Source organism: Podarcis filfolensis (assembly GCF_964270895.1).
Source record: "Podarcis filfolensis genome assembly, chromosome: 5".
Lineage (NCBI taxonomy): Eukaryota > Metazoa > Chordata > Lepidosauria > Squamata > Lacertidae > Podarcis > Podarcis filfolensis.
Genome location: NC_139608.1, coordinates 72,011,556 through 72,033,871, shown reverse-complemented (window position 1 = coordinate 72,033,871; position 22,316 = coordinate 72,011,556). Strand labels below are relative to the sequence as shown.

The 22,316-nt window shown below is 42.0% G+C and overlaps 2 long non-coding RNA genes across 2 annotated transcripts in view; one reads left to right on the top strand and one right to left on the bottom strand.

The window, feature by feature from the left end:
• The window catches only part of LOC310762875, a 602,857-nt gene that overhangs the window by 46,832 nt on the left and 533,709 nt on the right, over positions 1 to 22,316 (top strand). The gene's annotated exons all lie outside the window — the stretch shown is intronic.
• Positions 496 to 9,386, bottom strand: LOC310762881. Its single transcript, XR_014548276.1, has 3 exons — positions 9,360 to 9,386; positions 4,322 to 4,437; positions 496 to 1,669 (listed from the first exon to the last, which is right to left on the bottom strand). It is a non-coding gene; the product is annotated as an uncharacterized lncRNA (long non-coding RNA).

The following is a 22,316-nucleotide window of genomic DNA, read 5'->3' as shown; positions in this document are numbered from 1 at the left end:
AGTAAATTTGCTTCCAAGCCCCCTTCTGAACGTCCCATACATATTGGGACATTCGTGGCAAGGGTGGCACCTCCCTTCCCCCCCCCAAAAACCCCTTCCACATGAATCTCTTCTCACGCGTTCAGGCTGGAAGAAAGAAAGACAACCATGGCCACCAAGTATTAAGAAGGCCCTATGATAAGGTATTTGTTAACAGTAACTCTAAACCAGGGGTCAGCAAACTTTTTCAGCAGGGGGCCGGTCCACTGTCCCTCAGACCTTTTTTGGGGGGGCGGACTATATTTTGAAGGGGGAAAATGAACGAATTCCTATGCTCCACAAACAACCAAGAGATGCGTTTTAAATAAAAGGACACATTCTACTCATGTAAAAACACATTGATTCCTGGACCATCCATGGGCCGGATTTAGAAGGCGATTGGGCTGGATCCAGCCCCCGAACCTTAGTTTGCCTACCCATGCTCTAAACAGATACACACAGAGAGAGAGAGCTGGCTTCACAACTGAGGGTTTTCATTCAGTAAGAAGCATACCGTTTAAAACTAGAAGATAACAATAGAACAGTAGGTTCAACACAACCTGATATTAAGTGCAGATTCGCTTAGATGACCCTTCCTTCAAGATTGAACACTAGAAACAAAATTGTATCTGAAAGTATTGATGAATAACCACAGAGGTGCAGGAGCACAAATCAAGTCTCCCAGCTTGCATGCATTTTTGTTCTGGATAGTGCTGGTCCTCTTCCTGCACACTGCTTTGTAGTCTGCCAGGGTCTGCGCAGCCCTCTAGCTGTGGCACATTAGAGGAAATTGGGTGTTCAACTAAACCACTTTGTGGTCCATGGTGGTGTCAGCTTCTCCTTGCAGCGATGGAGATAATACAGACTGTTCTGGATGTTATTTCAGCAGCCTTTCTTAGTGTCACCTCTGAGTTTGCAGCTGATCAATGCAATGGCCCCACATCATATCAGGAGATGCCTGGACAGTATATGACAAGGGACCTGCCTGATTATGGTCAGTACTGCTTAGACAGATAAAACTATCCAACACCTCACTGAAGGTCATGGTATCCCCCCACCCTTTTGTGCAGGATGTGTGCTCCCATGGACCAGAGGGAGGAACCACTTAGCAAATCCTGATCCATTTTGTAGGTGTTCACACAGAATCGTGAATTAAGTTTTACTAATTTAATTCCACAGAAAACTACCCTAACAGAACGAATAAACACTGAAGAAATCTTATGTCATTACTTTTCACTCTCAGAAGTCTTTTTGACAGACACAGAAACAGAAACCTTGCCACAGGCTGACAGCGCTCTCAGCCATCTCCCAGCAGGAAGACTGCTTCTTCCCCTTCAAACTTCACACAGCATTTTCTATGTGTGCTGGTGTTTTTTTTTTTTTTTACTTTCTTTCTTTTTTTTCTTTTTTTGCGCTAACTGTCCTGTAGAGTTAGAAGCAAACACTCTACATGTGGTATGCATGAATGTAGTAGTGACACAAGTACAGGTTGCCAGTTAAAACAGTTTGATCCGGCAGTCCTGGCAGGTATCGAGAGCAGACATATCAGTGCCTTAAGAGAATCTACTTTGATCACCTAAGCCATCTGCTAGGAGGAAGAAACCTCTTGCCAAGATTGGAAGTCAACTCTTTCTGTCATGTAGGCCTGCAGCTGGGCAAAAAAATGGTTTGAATGAGTAGCTTATTAAGGACAAAAGGAGAAGCAAAGCTAAAGATGCACAATCAAGATCACTCACATTTCGAAAAATAATAATAGCAGCCCTGTGGAGAAGGGGAATCAGATCAGGGCTGTAGTGCTGTGGGGAAAGACTTTAACTCTCCCTCTTGTCTGTTTGCCCACTGGAAATCCCCTGAAGCTATACTCTAATCAGAAACAGACAGCTGTTCAGCTCCCATGACTTTTAATTTGCTTTTAAGAATATGAAATCTTTGTTATGGTACCTGGTGGTTGTGATGGGCACAAAGGATAACGGCTGTCTAGGGGCAGCATCAGAATTGGAAGCAAATGGATTGCATAAGACCTCCCCCCCCCCAAGTGTAGACATGAACAGTTCCTGACAAAATTAAGTGAGCAGGTGCCTATTCTCCGGTAAAGCTGGTAATGAAATACTCATCTATTTTAATGAAAGTTCTAGAAATAGTTGCCTATTTCTAGTTATTTCTAGTTCTGTGCTGATAGCCGCACTACAATTTCTTGAAAACTTACCCTATAAAAAGGCCTCAATTTTTCTTTCTTCTTCTCAGGGCCCTTAACAATTTCTTTAGAGTTGGGGGGAAATGATGATTGAGCTTGTCTTATTTTTGTGAGATGGCCAAGGGTGGTGTGGAAACTTTTCTTCCCCATTCTACATTCCCCAGGCCTCTGATGGAAGGCTGTCATGGACTGGCTGGATGCAGAGGAGCGGTGGGAATGTAATTGACTTAAGCAATTACGTTGCCATTATATTATCCCCTCACCTGTGCCTCCTCAAATCTGTCAGAATATGACAGTGGCCACGCCCTAGAAATGGTTTTCTGACTGGCTGGCTGAACCAGGTGAGGGTAGCCGATGGGTGTCAACCCTCGGGGAGGTAGAGATTTCCCCTGCACGCGAAGTCAGACTCCGGCAGATTGAGTGGACATGACCAATTGTGGGTCCAACTGCATGTGCTGTAGAGGAAAGTGAGGGGCAGATGGGCTCATCAACCTGGGAAAGTGGCCCATCTAGGAGAAGGAAAACTTTGGTCCCAAACGCCCAGTGCCTTGCAGAACATCTTCCGGAGAAGAAAAAGCTAAGGAGTAAACCTTAGACAAATCCAGAGTGGCATCCCTAGGACAGTTGAATGGTGCCTTGTACACCTTCTTCCGGCAACTCCTGCAGCCAAGCTGGTGCCAAGCATATTACTCTACTTTCCTTTGGGCTACATCAGCAAGGCCAAGAGGGGGGTGGTCTTGTCATCTGGGCGGCCCAGGACCTCCATACACACTACCCAGGCTTGCATCCCAGGGGGGTCAGTTTGGTGCTGCTAACTCAGCAGTTTGACTTCAGCCCTGGAGGCACACTCCGCTGCCTTTAGAGACAGACAAATGCCAACAATGTCATTCCAGCACATTTATTTCAGTGTACAAGAAAAGACACTGAAAACTGGTCAAGAAAAATGTATCATTTGTGGACTGAATGCAACAATGGCAGTTTTATTTATACTGACTGTATTCAATGGATTTATTTCCCTTTGAGGCATGGGACAAATAAGTGATCGTCAACTCCCATTTTTGTTTTCGTCAGAACTCTCTGATCCTCCTATTAAGGGAGTCCTTCCTTTTACCTCTGAAAAGTCTTTCCAGAAAGATCTATTTAAAAGTAGAGAGATTTTACTTTTAAAAAGTAACAACGAAGAGCTGTCAGGTGCAGAGTCTGCCGTGTCCCTGCATTCCTACGCTTACAAGCAAGGGCAGCAAAGGATACCATGGAGTTTTCAAGAAGCATGGGCATGCAGGGAGGCTGCAGAATGCAACCCACTGGGGAGGTGATTTGTAGAACGAAAGGAAGGACAAAACCCTCCAGTCACCTCAAAAGTAAGATAAGCACAAAACCTCACCGCCCCCCACCCATGAGAATTTTGTATAAAAAATAAATCATTTCCCCTTTGCTCATTTCTGATGCAATTTCTTTTCTTCTTAATTGATGGGAAATAGTCGGCCTGAGTGGGGGAGCAGAAGAAATTTTTGATCACAGCACTAATTACTTCTCTTCAGGTTCAATTCTTGCTAAATGTGTTGTTCTCATTCCTGACTATAATGTGTGAATTGGGCTATTTACAGTTTTTTGTTTTAAAAAAGCAAAACAAAACAAAAACAAATCACAAGTGGAATAAGGCAAAAATGAGGATTTATGAGAAGCAGAGAAAGTTTCTTTCTTCATTGTGAGTCTCCCGGGAGAGCTCTCATTCAAATAATGTGCAAAATTATGTCAGCAAGCTTCTGGAAAATTCAGACCGTTGTGAAGGCGAATACCAAGGGAGCATCTGAAATTTAAAGCATCAGGTAGCTATAATCATTCAGCTACACTGTAATCCTCTGACAAGCCTCGTATTCTGTGAAGAATGTTGCTCAAATGCAAGTCTTTGCCATCTCTCCTTGGGGCAAGCAATTGTATAACTCTTTGAGTGGAGATTTAAAATACTTTTCATGTACAGGTACCTGGGTTAACTCTCAGGCTTCAGGAAGCAATTGGATGTAGTTCAGAAATGGTCACAGAATTGTATCTGGAAATGTGTTTCTGCATGTGCGTAGTGACAGAAAGGGTATGAAAACAAAGGCTTACCTTTAAATTCTGAGCACATATTCCCCAAGTTTCCTCTCCCTGAATTAATTTCATTTAAATAGTAGCTTGAAATCAGTCAGCATTTCAGGCGCTCTGTTGACTGTGACTTCTCCAGTCTTTTGAAGGTAGTTTTCATATGAGAAAGGAGAAAAAAAACATTATGAGGTTCACAGAAAGTGCAGGTAGGGGCAAAAAGGGGGCGGTCGGATTTTCTGCAAATGCTAGGAAGAGGAATAATGGCAACACTCTCACCCGAAACATATTGTTTTGTTAGTTGAGATACAAAATTGTAGTGGGGAACTGTAGTTTAACCCTCACAGAGCTACAATTCCCAGCAGCTCGTGATTAGAGTTCAAGGAGACATTGCCACCAGGGGAAAACACTCAAGAAGGATGTAAAGTAAAGCTGGTGAGGGGTGTGGCCTGGACCAGAAAGAGAGGGCTAGATAGACAGCCTCCCTCTCTCAGCTCCATGTCCATCTTCTTGGGTGTTGACCTTGTGACTGGAGGAAATGCAGCCAGAGTTCCATGCACCTTCTGTGTAATGGTGGATCCAAGCATAGACAGCTGTTCAGACAGCTAGCCATGCCAGCTTCTTGGTTTATAAACAGCTACTCTGGTAATACAAGGATTCAAGCATAGTTTATGGTAAGCAAGATCAAGGGAATGAAAGGAAAGGAATTAATGCTGAATGTGCTTTATAAGGGATCAGGGAAAGGGGGACAAAAAGTGTTTGCCATCATGACATCACGGTGGAGAATCTACAAGGGCAGTCAATAATTACAAGATTTATTTATTTTAATGACATATTTGGAATGGGATATTGGGAGACACCCACCCACCAAAAAAACCCCCACAAAACTTTTCAGAGCCTGCTATGGGTCACAGGTTAGCAGCTCTATTATAAACAATAATATCTATTCAGATGCATATAGTTTAAAGATGATTGAAGTATGTAGCATAGTAGAAAGTGTCAAATCTCCCTGGACCAGAGAAATGAGTGACAGAGTACAGCTACTCTTGTCATTTTAAAACTTAGATGTAGATGGTATATGGACTCAGATTTGGTGGATTCGTCATTAGTTCTGTGCAGTTTGAAGATCTGAGGCAATTTTCTGATTTTGCCTCAAGAAAGGAAGAGTGATAGCCAAGTTTCAAGATCAAGGCTAGTTCGGCAGCTGCCTGTCAAGATTGCCCAGGGCGCTATATATATATATATATATATATATATATATATATATATATATCCTGCACTGTGGAAACTTTCTGGATAATTTTGAGATGGGTTTTTTCCTCACCAACTCTTATATTTTCATGAATATAAAACTGAATATTAGCACACAGTTTTGAAGCCATATTTATATTCTAATCAATTCACTTCCAATTTAATCCCAGCATGTGCTCAGGGCATCTTTGAAATAAATATTATCCAAGGAAGATTTTATCACTTGCTCCTTCTTGCTTGTAGCACAAAATGTATTGCTTTTTTGTCATTGTCAGGATGACACCACAACATGGGGGGGGGGGGAGATGTGTGTGTACACACACGCACACACACACACACACACACACAGAGAGAGAGAGAGAGAATTTTTTAGCCTTTAATGCTTAATACAGAAAAAAAGAAGCACCTGAGGATTTAATCTCCCAAATATCACAGTAAAATTGCACACACACGCCTATAAAATGATTGGCAGTATCTTTAGTCTCCCTACTACCCATATCAATAAGATTGTATCAGAAATTATGGCAGCATGGCTCACTCCATTACACTTAACAGTTGTGTCAGCATTTCCCCAGTAAACTCATATTTTCAGGGCTCTAAAACTTGGCTATAAAAATTTTCATTGAGCTAAAACTCATTGCATATGTACTATATATCTCGGCAGGATAGGGTTTTTTAATAATTGTAAAAGGAGAACAAAAAATACCCATTCATTTCTTTTAAATTTAAAGTGCAGGGGAAAAGAACAGAGGTTAATTGACTTCAGTTGCTTTGAGAATACCTACTATAATTTTAAAACACACGTGGTGTTATCTGTTGGCATACTTACACTTTCCAAGATGTTAAAAGATCCTTGAATGTCTGACTGGCTATTTATACGATGCCAAACACTGTAATATCTTAGCACCAGCTGTGCTTGCTGCTCCATTTTTAAAAGCTGTTAATCAATTTCACTGGCTCTAATCCCAAGTTATCGAATATTAATAGTATGACTTTTCCCCCCACCCACAAAACAGCCTCTGTGTTCCCTCTCCTTATACTTCAGCATCAACACTTAGTCTTTGTGCTAAGGATCCAATTTGGTTTCAATATCCTCCAAGGCGCAATGGGGTCATTGATTGTAGGGGAGTCAATATAATTTTTCATTTTGAGAGAAAATGGACTGGACTCATTAGATGTGCACTGCATATAAGTAATGAACATAATAGATTGAATAATACAAAATGGCAAACTTAATGAAATAAGGAAGGGTCATTGCAGTGCGTGGTGCATTGCTCCAAGCCATGGTGATTCTTGCTAAGATATCTGATATGTATTTTTATGTATTATGGCAACATGTACGATTTCCATGCTTTCCAGGGCAGTAGTGTGAGCACAGTGCATTTTCTGTACTGTATAGTTAGTGAATCTTTCAGTTAATGTGGATGTAAACGATGAATCAGATAATTGCTATAAGCACTGATATTAAGATTGTATAATGAAAATTGCACACAATTTGCAATGACCATTGATGGCAATTGGCTTCTTGTGCTGTCACTCTTTTGGTTACATGGGCAGGCTGCACAGAGGCAGAGCTAGTAGGGAATACCATATGCACATTCAACAGGAAAAGTCCAATCCCAGACTCTGCCTAGTAACTCCTCCCCACCAAAGGACTTTGCCACTAACTGCAATAGAGGATGGTATTCACAAGGAGAATTCTGTCCATTTGTAAGGTGGGCAGGGAGAGAGAACCTGTTCCTTCCTCTGAATCAGATATACTAGCTACAGTGATCTTTGCTCCAGTGCACACCCCAAGGCCAGCCCAAGACATTTTGGCACCTAAGGTGAACCACAAAATGGTGTCCTCCCCTGGTGTAGAAAGATGGGTTGCGGAACAAGAGGGAAATAAAGATCTGTATCAGGAACAAGGGGTGCGTGAAAAATCTACATTGGGAACAAGGTGAGGAATCAAAGGCTGTTGTGGGGTGGGGAATCACATTGGGCAGGTTCAGAGCCCAGGAGGCCCCAGAGGGCGGCTCCCGCCATTTTCTCCCTAGTGGTGGGAGGAGACCAGCAGCAGCACCTCCTATTTGCCAAGAGGCTACTGTAGAGGCAGCTGAGGGGAGAGATCTGCGTATGGAGGATATGCTTCTGTGCTAATTGCCCAACAGAAACTGGTACACAGGATGATAAAATAGATAATTACAGTGATTAAAGTATGGACCAAAGACTATAGGCAGTGAGAAGAGACGATGAAATGGTAATGAGCGCCCCTGCATTCTCTGTGAGCCGAACAGAGCCCCCACTGAGTACTCCTAAAGATAAAGCCTCTTCAATTAATCTTTCTGTCTACACTCAGCTACTTGAAAACATCACCTTGTAGCTCTGGCACTTTCTGGTGAAACAGCATGGACAAATTCACACAAAGTAAGAACAGATGTGAGCCCTTTCCTAAATTCACCTCCACAAGAGCTTTATTTAAGGGCCTTCTCCTGTCTATGCCAAAAGCTCTTCAGTTTCCCTTGCCACAAATCAGAATGAGCAGCTGCTGCTTTTATAGCTAATCTAATACATCAAATATGGCTCTGCTGGCAGAAGGCTGACTGGATTAGGGATAACACTATCTGTCGCCTACCCAATTTACATGAAGAAGGAGCTGCACTGATAAGTTTGGGAAGCAGGCACTTATTTTGAAGGTTTAAATCCTCCTTTCTTTTAAATATGAGAGTAAGCTGCTTGGCTGCTATTTAGATCTTACATCATACTAGTCTTGGGTGCCCTTATTTAATTGGTTTTTGTTTGGATGATGGTTGATATATACAGTGCTTTTTCTGGGGGTACACAGGGGTACACATACCTCTAAACATTTTGTGAATCTAAGTTTAGCCTCATTGAGGGGCAATATTTCAATGTGAGTAGGAAAATGAGAGTACCCCTAAACATTTTTAAAGGAAAAAAAGCACTGGATATATATCATAGCAGCCAACTCTTAGGGGCCGTGGGGGCTTTGCCCCCCCTAAAATATTTGAGGGGGCTGGGCCCCCACAAAGTTGATAGGCATTCCCACTGAAATGGTATGTGTGTACTGCATCATTTGATCGATTATGCGTGGCAGGGCTTACCTGGGCCCCACAGTATTTTATTCAAGTTGGCACCCCTGATATATATGTGTGTGTTTGTGTGTGTGTGTGTAACAAGCAGCTCAGGAGTTGGAGGACCCCAGTATTCACATCCGGAGAACTTCCTTCCCTGTGGCAGCCCCATGCCACACAGCAGCCAAACAGCCAGGTTTTATTTATTTATAAGAGGATTTCATTTCAGGGTTGTTTTTTATGGCAGTGTACAGTAAAATTCTTAAAACATCATAAAATTATAAAATCGTGAAAGCCAGAACAAATTACCAACACTGAATCAAATTAATTCTCTAAAAATGTTTGGCTAAACAGAAAAAAAATAAAAACCACCCAGTTGTAACAAGAAGTGGAGTAGAAAAAAAGCACCAACAAGTTATGCCCAGTGTCACTTGCCACAAAAACTGTCTGTTGAGAGACATAGTTATTCATTTCATGAGTTCCACTGATGCTTAATATGACACCCTTAGCCTGGTAATAATGGTTAAATTAATAGTAATCATCAATATTTTTTTGCTCAGAAATATGGAGAGTTGGAGTAGGTAAAATTGAGCTGAAGCCAGGGTACACACCTAAGGTCAGAATGGGAGGAAAGCATTAAGGCTGAAGGAGATGCACAACAGGTGAGACTGTCAACAAAGAGAAAGCTAAAGCAGTTCAGAACAATTTGATAAATACTGGACAAAACTAAGATTTAATACCTTGTGCTTAGAGAACGTAGGCAGCAGCAGTGCAGCATTATGACACATAAGTGATGAAAGAATGATGACATAGTTCTGATGCTGCACAGAGTGACCATACCTGGTCTTGACTTTGAGGTGTTAACAAAAGCAGCTTAGTTTAACTTCTCTCAGAGGTAAGCTTAAACAAGAGATACTTTCTTCTGAATTGCAAGTCAGTGGCATGTTGTCATGTAATGTCAGTGGGCTAGTCATGCCAGAGTTTTGCTGTTGGGTCTGAGTTTCAGGCTTACGCTTTCCATCCTCACCCCCATATTCTGAGTCCTTCTCTAATTTCAAAGTTCAAACAAACAATAGTTTGCCATTACATCTGAAGCTGCAAGTTATGGTTTGTGCTTGCTATGCAAGGGGCTGCAGCAAGCCCTAGCAGGCAGATATATATTGTCAGGATCCACCCTTTATCTGTAGACTTCTCACTCTAGCAGGTCCATGAAGTAAATTTATTACAAGAAAATGTTATTGCTTATACTTTTCCCCCAACAGGAAGCACAGCCATGTCTTTGAAAATGGTTAGATTTACTAATGCTTTGTTTACTCAGCTACTCATCTGTGAATTTGTTTCTCCTTTCCTCTCTTGTTGAAATTCTCTCTTCAATGTAATGGCTTTGGGGAAAAGACATTGAAAGACTCTCTCCAACATCTCCTGGTGGAAAAGGAGAGCAGTTCATTACAAAAACCCATTCTGCTGGAGTAGTGACATCTGCAAGTGCAGAGTGTTGTATTATCCACGATTACACATCTGACCCTCTGGAACCAGAAAATTAATAGCGCCGGCAAAGCTGATTCTGTGTCACCATTCTAACTGGTATCAAAACAAATAGCATCCAATATGGTATGTGAGTTGCCTTGGCTGTCTACAGTGCTTTAATTATACTGAGTCTGCATCTGGACCTTATTTTGGGGGTCCCTAGACCATTTAGTTTAGCAACTAATCTATCACCAGCATGCTCTAGTTAACTCTGATTTGTTGTTATTTGAAAGACCCAGGGAGAGCAGGGCCAGACAAGGACTGGCTTTCATTATTATCAGGCTCAAGGTGCACTGGTGCCAAGGTAATCTTGGCACAAGAAGGGATGTAATTTAGAAAGATCATTTGCATCCCAAAAATCAGATCCAAACCAACACCAAACTCGTAGGCTGCCTCCTTGTACTCCTGCCTGCTGTTGCTGTAGGGTTTCCCTCTTCCCCTTTGATTCTCTTCCCTGTTCTCCTACCAGCTTCCAGCTGATGATTTATGCCACCATTAACCCTATGAATAGGAATCCCACGGTGATGACATTTTTACATTCTGTGTAATTGAATGAAAATGGAGGCGCTCTCATGTTTCATCGAGACCTCATATTTGTGCTGAGCTCACTTCATATAGGAATCTTAATTTGAAATGTGTTTTATGTCCTGGAGGAGATCCAGACACATTCAAAGGTAATCACAAGCTTCATTATGATGTGGCTGGAGCAGATTCAAAGGGCAGCTACCGAAAATGATAACAGAACCAAAAAAGTAGATTTCTGTGAGAGTTAAGATGAAGAAACTGGATTTCTTTATCCTGGGAATTAAGATGCAGGAGAAATATGACAACTTTCAGCTACCTCCAAGGGATTAGAATGTAGGAGCATAGGAAGTTGGGTCAGGTCACTGGTACATCTAGCTTAGTATTGTCTACAATGACTGGCAGTGACCAGCGTTCTAAACTCCCATTGTTCTAGATGCGTTTTGCGACAGAGAATTTCATAAATGTGAGCAGTTTCTGAGCTCTGGGTGCAGTACTGAGCCTAAGGTTTCAGATTAAAACTGCCACTGCTGGAAGGAAAGGACCTTTTTCTGCCTCCCTACTTCCAGCCACTCTCTGAAGACTGGAGAAGGGACCCTCATAAGAATATTAGAGGGGAGGGCAGGGGGAGTATGGCTTTGTTTTTTGCAGTCTTCAGATGAGGACTAGACCATGTGAAAAGTGAACATAAGATTTTAGCTGCAGCTCATTCATTTTCAGCTTTGTATCCTTGTTATAAAGAAAGCATACCTAGACACTCCATTGCGGTGCCCATAACTCAGGTTTAATGTGCCATTTAGCTCCTAGCTTTCATATCTCAGTTTCTAACACTGCCAGTGACTCTCCAGGATTTCTTGGTGGTACTCACCTAGGAGTAAACACATCGAATACAGTGAGGCATCCAAGTAAACATGGCTAGAAATGTGCTGTAAAGTAAGGTTACCAGATTTTTTCAATGAATCCGGGGACACTTTTCAACTTCCTACTAAATAGATTGATTTTGTCAAGGGACTGGTTTGTAAATCCGGGGCCTGTCCCCAGAAAATGGGGACATCTTACTGTAAGGCTGCTATCCTGTACATGTTTAGCTGGGAGTAAGCTCCTTTAGGAGAGGGCTGTAGAGTCATAACCTGGGGCATAAAAGGTTTTAGGGGTCCCCTCCTGCACACCCACTCCTATTTTGTCAGTAGGTAACATAGTGCATTTAAGTACATGGAATACTGACAAAACAGATGTGTACTTTGGTACAGAGTATTTAATGAAGATACATTGACTAATAACCATGAATACTAATTCACTAAATAGACAAGCCATTTGCCTATCTGGTGAATCAGCATTCATGTTTATTAATCAATTAATCTCTTCCATCTAACCTATTTTGCTGAATGCAGAATAAATATATTACAATCTCTGGTAATTACAAATCTCCACAGTATCTATAAATGTGATTTATAATCTCTAAAATTAAGACCAGAAATTATCAGGCATTTGTGCAATTCAACCAAATTGTTCCTTATTACTATAATTAATTAATCATTTAATACTTAAACAGGTAGCCCTGCTTGAGCAACTTCTTCCTTGTTTTTATTTGGGGGAGCCTATCATTTAATTTGTCAGAAGATGTTTGCCAGCAAGCATACTTTCTGCTGAGAGCATAATAAAGTGCTTAAGGCTTACTTGTCCTTTGGCAGACCTTTCACAATACTTCCCCGGGGGACATGCATAGGCAAAGAAAGCTGGCCTGCCTTTGCTGCCCTTTGTCAGCTGTGGTTGGTTGGAGATGGCTGAGATGCTTCATTTGATCCCTGACCTCATGCTGAATTTCAAAGATGAAGCATGAGGTCATGCTGGGGTTTGGAGCTGGGACATGTCCTGGTAACTACAAGAGGGCATGGGCTCTATCAGTTTCAGCTCTGGTTCTGGCTGAACACTGTTAGCTCCACCCTAATTCATGCATCCCATGAATTCTCACTAGAAAATGGCTTCTCTACCTGAGCTGTACCAGTTTCTGTTTGTTCAAGGGATGCCTACCTGATGTAACCAAGCTAAACATTCATAGAGTAATGCATATTTACAGAAATACATTTAGTTCAAGGCAATGTATATATATTTTCTATTGTTACACAGTCTTCTTGACTCTTTAAAATTTGAAGCTCTTTACACATTACTGCATAGTCCAGATTTGTTGGGTACATTCTGCTGAATAAGTGAGTGCATATTACAATGGTTTATTCATCTGCATCAGATGGCTGAACCAATACTCTCAACTCTGTAGGCCCAAAGTTTTTCCCTTTGTCCCCATCTTGGCTCCCTTGTATTGGGACTCATGTGTATAGGTTGGACTGCCAGTATTGCTTGCAGATGGCCAAGAGATGTTTAAGAGTTAGCTTGACTGGGTTCCCAAGGCCTTGCTGAGTATGGACCTGACAAGTGTATTCTCGAGCCAAGTGGTTTGATGTCATGGACTGGAGGCCCATGTGTAAGAGGCAGACCCAGCAAAGTCAGATGGCAGGATCCTATAGCAGGCCTGGCCTATCCTGAAATGTCATACATTTCCCAACTGAAGATGGTTGTGAGCCTTCAGCTCACAGGGTCCCATTTTGTTCATTAACATGCATATTAGTAGAGTTGCCAAGTGACCAGAAAGAAACTGCCTTGCCCTGCTGTTGTTCTTTTAATAGCTTTTTGAGCTGCAGAAATCAGCAGGTGAAGCTTTTCACAGGGCAGTGATAAACTTTAGGATCTCCTAATGTCTGCACATCAAGCTTCTCTAAAAGGCACTGCTGCTTAAACAGGATGGAAGAAGTTGCCTTATAATGAATCAGACCATTGTTCCTCCTAGTTTTGTATTTTCTACTCACTGACAGGCAGCCTCTCTCTAAGGTTCCAGGCGGGAGCCTTTGGCATGCAAAACATGTCCTCTGCCACTGAGCTATGTCCCTCTGACAGCTTGAGATGCCAGTCTGAAGGCATGTGATTACTTGTTCAAGCCCTGAAGTCCCTGATATATGCCAGCAAATACTATGAGTAGTTTTTGTAGTTTGTGCTCAAGCCTATCCTGATTAAAGGTAAAGGGACCCCTGATCGTTAGGTCCAGTCGCGGACGACCCGGAAGCTGTACTCTGGCTCCCTCGGCCAATAAAGCGAGATGAGCACCACAACCCCAGAATCGTCCTATCCTGATTAGTGCCTTTCTAATTAGGGCTGCATATGAGCAGTGCTGGATCAGGGCTCTGTGCATTGTATGCTCTTAAAATGTGAACCAGATGGCAAATGTTGAGGAAGAGGCTATGGTCCTAAGGATGCATTTGAGAATAATAATGGTAGCATTTGGGGGTCCATTTACTCTGCCACTCAGAGAGTGTGCTGCTAGAGGATCCAATAGTGCTTATGAGCCATTTATATTGATCATGACTGAGTGTTTTACTTGCATGTCCAAGAACCTGTAAGTTTAAAGATCATTTAAAAGGGAGGTGGAGTCTTTATAAGAATGTCATCCAGTAAACATTACCTTATTTCTCTCCCCCTCCCCCTGTATGGGTTCTGTTCTGCATGCATTTGAGAATAAGGAGAAGTTTTGGAAATGCCTGCTTACTCAGTACTTATGCTCAAATGACTACTGCCTCAACTTAAATTCAAGTGACTTGGCTTTCTGAGTATATTGCTCTTGTATATGGCTAGCTGTTCATCATCCTGTCATCAGACTACAGAGTTCTATATTTTATTGTATAGTGGCCTGGTGCATGATTATTCTTGTGATTGTTTACAATTTGAACGGCAATATTTTGCCAATTTCGAGTAAGCATTATAGTGTTGCCTTATTTCACAGGGCTCAATACCTGACCCTTTTAAAAAAATAATAATAATTGAAATAATAGCTAAGAAGTACTGCATTTGCTTTCTGAGAATCAATAAATTAAAGTCACACACACACACACAACCCACCCCAATATGTAGGGGCTTATTCTGAAAAAGGTTTGTAAAAAGATTATCCAGAATCATCAAATGAGTCCATATAAATGAGAAAGGTGGCCAGTACTTCAGTTTTGCCTTCACACTTCCCATTTACTTTACATTTATCTCTCTCCAAACATGTACACCCATCAAAGCAAGATATACATATACTGCTAGAGAAATATGACTGTGGCTATAGAAGAGCTTTATTGATCTGTGTTGCCCTTTATAGCAGGAATGGCTCACCTTTTGGCCCAAGGCCTCATTCATCCTTGGACATTTTTCTTGGGACTACATGCCAGTGACTGGTAGCTGAGGCCTAGTGCTTGTGGCCACCTCTCTCTCTCTCTCTCTCTCTCTCTCTCTCTCTCTCTCTCTCACACACACACACACACACACACACACACACTTGTGCATGCATGCACCACACATACATTTATTACTGTATGAACAATAACACACACAGGTCACAGGTGCACATATACAGAGCACAACATGATGCACAGACTGTCACACCCGCTCAGCCTCCGCCCCGCAGGGTGATTCTGCCATTCCTGCTCCTCAGATGACTGAACTGACAAGCGGAGAAAGTCCCCTTCTGATCACAGCATATCAGAAACAGGAACGAGCAATCCAATCTGTTATGATCTTTCCTGAGTGTCTAGGAACATTGGAGCAGATCAGAGCACTCCTTTCTCTTGCTGATCTGCTCAGTTCAGGGTGGAAGTTCCAGAAGAACGGTGTCATTCGCCCTCAGAACTGTGCCAGGCAGTGACATGTGACTTGCATAATAAATGCAGGCTACATCAGCAAGATTAACAAGAGCTGGTTTTATCTCTTGATCTCTCTTACACAACTTTTAATCTCGCATCCATCTTGGAACCACTCCCAAGAACATAGGCCTTGAGTACACTCAGTTTCAACTTCTGTATTTTTGTTGTTGTTGTGGTGGTGCCATAGATGCCACTACTGCTAAAACTGGGGTGATACTGAAGTCAAAAATAAGAGGTTGGGGGACTGGACCTAGGCTGGTAGTACAGGATCTAACCCACTCATTTTGAGTTTTTGTGAGTGATGAAAGTATACCACCTAGGGGAAAACTCTTATATCTGTACAGAATGCATGTCTTTTGAAAAACTGTTTTAACTAAAGGGCATCTACATGATGAAAAAGAGAGGGAGATGAAAGCCAAAGTTTTTCTCAGTAGTGGTTTTGCCTTTCCAGGAAAATGAAAGAAGGAATCAAGGAATATAAATTAAAATGTATTAAGGAGTAATCAACGGTTAATTAAAGATTAATCAAGGGGACAGGCATTAGGAAGCATTCTGATTTCTTTCCTCGCCATATATAATGACTGCCTGAAGGAGGAAACCATAGGCTGCCTTGGTCTGTTGATTAGAACCATATTTCATAATTCTGGCTAGGTGAATATGGCAATTGCCAAATACCTTTTGGCACAAGAGGGCTCATTTGGTGAATAATTCCTTCAGCAGGTATCATAACAGGACCATAATGCTATTCAGTGATTTATATCTTCTAGTGCCGTGCCAAAACCTGCCAACTAATTTCTTGAAAATGTTCTTCCTCTGCAAAAGAGGCTCCTGTTTTTCTACTTCATTCACAGGGCATTTTAGAATTTATAAAATGTATGTGGTTGAGGTTGGCTGGGTGTTGCAGTGTGACCAAGGGTGGTGTGTTTTCTTCCTTTTTATGAAATATTTCTCCAGCGCTCTGCAGGGCTGCCTGATCTGAAAAACCTCTGTGGGAGGAGTAACCTCACAACATCTTCAAGTTTGCTTTAATTGAAGTGTGCGAAGTCAGAGAAGCTGCCTACTCAGCACTTGAGAATACTGTGCTCAGTGACCTTTTGAAAAAGCAAAGCCCTTCCTTTTCCTCTTAAATGTCTTAAAAAATAAAAGGACTTTATTGTAAAATCTAACAATGAACAGCTGTCAGGCACACCGCACGTACGTTCCCTGGCTTCTTGCACCTACAGGAAAGCAAACTGGGGGAGGGCATCATGAGATGGTCAGGAAGTGTGGACCACTGAAAAGGCAACTTATAGAATGGAAGGAAGGAAGGACACAGAAACCGTGCCAAGATAAACATTAAAGTCAGCACCCAAGCACTCCACACACACTCCACGAGAATGTCACTGAAATTTTCTCTACATTTTGCTAATTTCCTAATGCATTTTCTTTTCTCATTAATGGATGAAGAATGGTAAAATTAGCAATGAGTTTCTTTTCAGTCATCATCCTTCTCGTTAAGATATACCACTACACCTGTTGCTTAGCTGGATGGTTAGGATTGTACTGTTAGTAACTATGTCTATGGAGAACTAAATCCTATTGAATTCAGTGGGGCATGCTCCCAGGTGGTGTTAAGATTAAACCACAAGTAGTATTTACAGTGGTACCTCTGGATGCAAACGGGATCCATTCCGGAGCCCTGTTCGCATCCAGAAGCGAACGCAGCCCACGTCCACGCATCTGCGCATGTGCGGGTCACGATTCGCCACTTCCGCGCATACGTGTGACATTTTGACCGTCTGCACATGCGCGAATGGCGAAACCCGGAAGTAATGCGCTCTCTTACTTCCAGGTCGCCACAGCACGCAACCTGAAAATACTTATCCCGAAGCTACTTCAACCTGAGGTATGACTGTATTTCAATAGCCATTCTCACATCATCTTTAAACTTTACATCAATTCTATTTTCAAGCACTTGCACAGTTTCCCTACATGATATATTGTTTGAACATATCCCAATTCCCATTTCAAGAATCTTGATGTAGAATCATAGAGTTAGAAGGTTAGAAGGTCATCTAGTCCAACTCCCTGCAATGCAGGAGTTTCATATTCCAAGCCTATGTTTATGTTTTACTATGGTTACATAAATGAAAGTTCCATTAGCATCAACAGTCATATTCTAGCCCAGGACTGGTCCCAACATTAGACAAACTTGAAGCAACTGCCTCAGGTGGCAGGTGCTATGTGTTGGCAGCAATTGCAGCAGCCACCTGGCTGTCCTTCCCAAGGCCTCTGGCTGGTCCCTTGTATTGGAAGATAGAGCTCTCTCTGCCATGTGGCCTGCCATACACTCTGTGTAGCATCTTACTCCCCTTATGTGTGATGGATGATCCTGTCACTAGTGTTGAATGCAGTCAGTTCAGCTTCTGTACATGAAATGGGAGCATCATCTTGCCCTTTGCCTCAGGCAGCAAAATGTCTTGGGCTGGACTTGATCTAGCTGAAGTCCCATTGGGCTGGATCCAGAGTTTCTCTGCAGATGGAACGGCATAGAACACCTGTGGTACAGGTTGGAGCTGTGATGATCTAAGAGCTTGGCAAAGAAGCTTTTCAGCAGCCACTGTAGAAACTAATTTTATAACAGAGCTGTTAGGAATGCATTTTTTGACTAATGGGGGAAATGAGGAGTACAGAAATTTCAAAAGCAGCTGTGGAAGTGGCAATAGCAGCGAACTGAATGGTGCACTGCAGTCATGTATAACAAATCTCCCCAGTGTATTTTCTCCCTCACAGTGCCTCAAGAATAGAGGAGTGGTAGGGGTGCTTAACCCTTCCCCTTCCAGTCACATTCTCCCAGCTGCCTTTACCCCTGTGGGATTCCAGGACTGTGTTTCCGTAATGTCCTTAACTCTAGTAAGGGTCAAAGCAATGTGAAGGGGTAACTTTCAAAGGAAATACTAAGCTGTTTCTTCTCTGAGGCAAATTACCCACTCCTGAAAATGGATTGCCAGGGCTTCATTAAATGCAGCTGCTGGGTAACACGTTGTTTGCTCATTAGCGGATGTGAAAACTTTTTTTAAAAATAGGCGGGGGGAGGGCGGACGACATTTCAAACATTTTGAGAACTTGTAGAGGGCTGTGTATCTGAAATGAATATGTGCAAACTTGGATGTGCTGTATATTTACAATGTTCTAATCCCAGTAGAACAGGAGGAATTTAGAAGCAAGGTGTATCATTTTAAAGAGCATTTATTTAAATGCAAAGAAAATTAATGCAGCATCATGTTGACTTTGAAATAAAGCTTTCACCATGGAAATGTTAACAAGCTTCCACTGATGAGCGCTGATTAAACCTAATCCTGAGTCGACATAATCCTTTGGTGTTTGGCTAGGATTGCATGTGAGTTTTCATATAATTCCAAGCCTCTCTTGTCTTTTATCACTGCAGCTCATGTGGATTGGCACTGGTCAGGTATGCGAGAGCAAACTCACTTTGCCTTGTGGCAGGGCTTCCCTTGGGAATACTTTAGGGGTGAAATCCCATATTCCCTTTTGTCTGCTACAGGGTGATTTTCTTTAACCACGTCTTACAGTTTAAAGGAAGAAGACAATGTTCAGGGCTGTAAAAGAGAAGGAAATCTGTGATGATTCTTACAATCCTGGCATGTTTTGCAAAAGGACAACCCCTTCCTTATCCAAGCATCAACTGAAAATAAGCTTGCTCACGTGAGATAATAAATCGCAGTGGCAGTGGAGTATTTATGAGTGCTGCTTCAGCAGGCCTGGCATTTTATAGGAGGGCCCATTAAGCATTTTTGCTTTCACCAGGTTTATAGGGTTGGCTTATAAGGCAGCTGCAAAGGCAACAAGGGGAATCCAATGTAACAACTGTAAAAGAATATATATATTTAAAAGCCAAAGAGATATTTGCATAGAAAAGAGATGGGCATTATTTATTCCCAGGGTGTTTCGAGCTGTTTCTCAGAAATAACAATGTTTCTCAGATTCCTCATTACCCACATCAGTGAGCAAACCTGACCTGGAAGTCTTTATCCAGAGGTTCTCTGGGAGTCCCTTATGGCTGCTGCTTAATACATTACTGTATTAAGAAGCTCCTTGGCTTTATTCACTGCTGTCCTTTGTGCTGAACTGGATAGTGCAGCATATGCAGAATGCCCCCCTCAAGTCCTGGGTTTAGAATTTGCCTGCAGATTCAAATGCTGCCAACTTGACAGATACCCAACCTGTGCAGACAGGATGGCTGCAATGTTAATTTCATCGTCTAAAGCTGTAGTCTATTAAAGGAGGAAGTAGTCGTAGTCTACAAAAGATGCAGTTTTGCCCCATTCATCTGACTTGTTTTGTTTTGTTTTTTGCCTTTCATAAGCCAACTATCCTAATGCATGTCTCTCATCTGCTTTCCTTGAGGCACTGTTTTTGTTTATTCCCATTGCTTCAGCCATATAAGCCCTTGCCATCGTGCCTTTGGTGGTGGTTGTTAAAAATGTGCACTGCCTCTATGCAATCTCTTTCTCCGCTCTCTCTGTTTCTTAAGATTTCCTCCTAGTTACCTTGCAGAGCAAGAAAGAAAAAGTGGCTGGGCTTTGTGATTGCACAATAATAAACAACCAGGAAGATTTTCAAAAGACAACATCACCCATGAGTGTCCTTGAAAGTCAGGATGAGACGGGCACCTAAGGAAACGTTTTGCCTTTGAACATTTATTCCAGATTTCCCGAAAAACAGCAAGCTAGTCTTTGCACAGAAAATCTGGGAGTGGGGGTGGGTGGGTTTCAAGTTCATAAACCTAAAGGCAATGAGCCTGATTGAAAAGGCAAATTTGTCATTCAGATTTGAAGAAGATACTTCATGAGCCAGAATACTAATCGGGCCATCTGAACATGTGCATGACAGGCTGCCACCCAGACTAATGGAAGTGAGCTTCTTTTGCCTTTGTTTCTGGTTGAATAGTTTGGCCTTGGCTGGTTTTTATTCACTAAAGTATCCATAATCACCTGCCACGCTTTCTTTGTTAATGATCACTCACTATTCAATTAACCATCCATTAAACCACAAGTCTTCAATACCTTCATTCTTGCACAGGAGCTTTTAACCTTCTGTGTCTCCATAATAGCAGAGCCTGCTATTGCGTTGATTTCAGCTAAGTAAATCATATGAGGAAGTACAAGTTAATAAACCTCTGAAAGGATTGATTTGTGAAACAGTAATCTATCAAGGGCATACATTGTTCGGAATTGTCAAAAGGAGAATCACATGGAGCGGATGTTCTGTTTATTTTTAATTTCCTATAGCACCTTTCCTGCTAAACTGGTATACATCGTTAAGACAACAGCCACAGTGGGTTAGAAGCCCAAATAAAACCAAAAGAAGTCAACCATATAAGATTATGAAATGTCAGAAGGAAAATAAATTGCTATTGGCTTATATATATATTAGTAATTTCTTACTGATATAACATTTTTTATATGTAACTGTATTTTTGTAATACAGTGGTACCTTGGTTGTCAAACTTTATCTGTTCCGGGAGTCCGATTGACTCCCGGAAGCATTCCAAAACCAAGACGCAGCTTCCTATTGGCTGCAGGAGCTTCCTGCACTCAATTGGAAGCTGCAGAAGCCGCATTGGGTGTTCAGCTTCCCAAAAACGTTCGCAAACCGGAACACTCACTTCCGGGTTTGTGGCGTTTGGGAGCCGATTTGTTCGGAAGCAAAGCCATTCGACAACCAAGATACCACTGTATTTGATTTAAGTTGTCTGTTGTTGCTTCAGATTTCTGTGCACCCCTTAGATATATTTCTAATATATTAAGTGGTTTAGAAATTAAATAAACAAAAATCAAAGCAAATTCTGAGGGTTTACGGTTGCCAAAGGTTGCATAGAAAATATTGTTTTCCCATCAGCTCCTGAAATTGCAGTGGCTTTTGGGGATTGGGGACACCTTATTTCCCAGCCTAGTGCATTGCAATACAGTCCACAAGACCTCAGAGGACACACTCCTTCTCTCAACCAGGCACCAAAAGTTGCTGCCTATTGATCCTTCTAGTGTTAAGAAAGGCAGCTTCAGGAGGTCTTAACCTTGGAGGTGGAGGGAAGTCTGGCAGGCAGGCAGGCTTGCAGTTTGGTAGTACCACCAGATCTTACCAAACAAGGGAGCCACAGTGTAACTATCCATACCTGCAAGGAAGCATCTTGAACAGATGTTCCTCTTGACAGTCAATGGGGTCATTCCTGACTCCTACAATAAGCTTCCAGATCAGAGTTGTCTGATCTGAGTAACAAGGGAGATTAGATTGCATGTCCTTTTTGTCTTGCTTCTCTTCCAGTATTTTGCTCCCTCTCTCTGATGTGGCAAAAGCTGAGCCTGATAACCTTGGGAATGAAATCCAAAACTCTGGTGCCTCCACTGAAAGGGTTGTGTTCCAGGAAGTCACTGGTAAATTTTCCCATAAGGTGAAATTTAGAGCAGAACTTCATCTGAAAATCTAAATGGATGGAGAATGGCATACAGTTAAAATGAAATTCTTTAACATATACTCAACCTAGGAATGAAGGACTGTTCGTTATATCTGGCACACTGAATCATGCTTAGAAGTCAGCTGGAATCTGGAATAGATATAATATGCTCCACATGCCCGGCGCCAAACAGAAGGTATGCAATGACATTCTACATCAGTTGCAGTTTTTGCAATGTCTTGAAGGGCAGCTATCACAAAAAGCATATTGTACTAATTAGTTTGTGAGGTTACCACTGAGAGTAGCTATTTTGCACTCTTCCACAAAAGCACACAGTCAGTGAGGACCTAATGAAAAGTAGTCACAATTGCCAAATGGTTTACATTTATTCAGTGCAGCTACATTATGAGGCATATTGCAAAAGTTCTCATATGTTGTTAAGAGTTATACGTCCACAGAGAAGGCCC